Here is a 1,524-nt window from a genome sequence, read left to right as displayed (position 1 = left end):
AAGGAAGGAAGGAAGGAAGGAAGGAAGGAAGGAAGGAAGGAAGGAAAGGAAGGAAGGAAGGAAGGAAGGAAGGAAGATTGGTAAGGAGTAATGACATTCTTTTGCATTTAAAAGTGGCATATTTGCTTCAAATGGAAATAGAATTCTGGTCCCTTTTGCAACTACTGAAAAAAAAAAAATCAGTTTCAGCCTTGAAAGTTGTAGGTTTGAAAAAAAAATTGGAGATTTTGAGAGCTCTGCCTCTGTAGGAGTATGGCCCCAGGCCCACAAAGTTAAAGTGCATCAGCCACAAATATGTGTCCATCTGAGTTTTGCTTCTGAGAATACTCCTCATAAAGGTATAGAATCACTCCCTCCTCCTAACTCCCAAAAGGCCAAACAGTTATAGTATGTTACATTTAAAAAAAAAAAAAAACAATAAAAATGTTGGGAAAAGAAAATTAAAATATTGTCCTTGTTTGTTTTATTAGTCAGAAACTCTACCTGGTAATAAAGAGAGAAGCTCAAGTATGTGCATGGCAGGATGTGGTTAAATGCCCGATAGCCCCAAACAACAACAGAAAAAAAAAAAAATTACTCAGACATTTGTAAGGTTTCTTTAATGTTTCACATGTGTGAGTTAGCTGTCCTTACTTTAATAACAACCAAATGCTTTCAATCTTTCCTAAGTATTCAGGTCCACCTAATTTACAGAGTGGATAAAGAAAAATGAATTGGAAACGAGGATGGCTTGTGAAACCATGGAAGACTTTTGGAGGAAAGCCAGGTGGCTGCAGAATCTGATTTCAAGGGGATGAATGACAAATGAATTTGATTTGAAAATTAAAGAGAAAAAATACACAATAATGCAAGTTGCTTCCAGGGCCCAAGCAAGTTTATGAACCCAGTTTACATAGATCAGCATTAATGCTGCACAGTTCTAGTAATTTGGTTGCTGCCAATTCAAAGTTTATGATTATTCAGTGAAGTAAAATTTACCTTTTTCATATTAGTGAAGGGTTTAGCTGGTCCAAATTTTGTCTAAATAAAGTTTATATATATATATAAATTTTATATATATATATATATACACACACACACACACACATATATGTATGTGTATATCTTAAAATATTTAAGAGAAGATATCTAGTACATTAGAAGTAGGACATATACATGCAAACAGATACCATATTGATTAAGAGTTCTTGTTTATTTCATGAAGCAGGATTTTTCCAACTTAAACTGAAAAAAATAAAAATAAAAAGGAAGAGGAATATCTTTGAAGGATGCTCAGGAGAAAAAGGAACTCCGAGTTCTATAGTACTTAGAAATGAAGCAACGAAGATCTGCTTCCTCTCAGACATTCATTTTCTCTTACCTTTTATTGGTTTTATTTGGTTAGGCTAGATTGCTTCGAGTCTACTTCTTTCCTACTACAAAACCAAAAACCCCAAACTCCTTTACTACAAGATCCAAAAAGGTAAACATCCTAGATGTAACCCTTATTGGCCAGGTTTGGATCACATACCAACCTCTAGACCA

Source organism: Colobus angolensis, unplaced genomic scaffold (assembly GCF_000951035.1).
Source record: "Colobus angolensis palliatus isolate OR3802 unplaced genomic scaffold, Cang.pa_1.0 Scaffold530, whole genome shotgun sequence".
NCBI lineage: Eukaryota > Metazoa > Chordata > Mammalia > Primates > Cercopithecidae > Colobus > Colobus angolensis.
The sequence above is the reverse complement of the archived record's forward strand: the minus strand, read 5'-3'. Positions refer to the sequence as shown.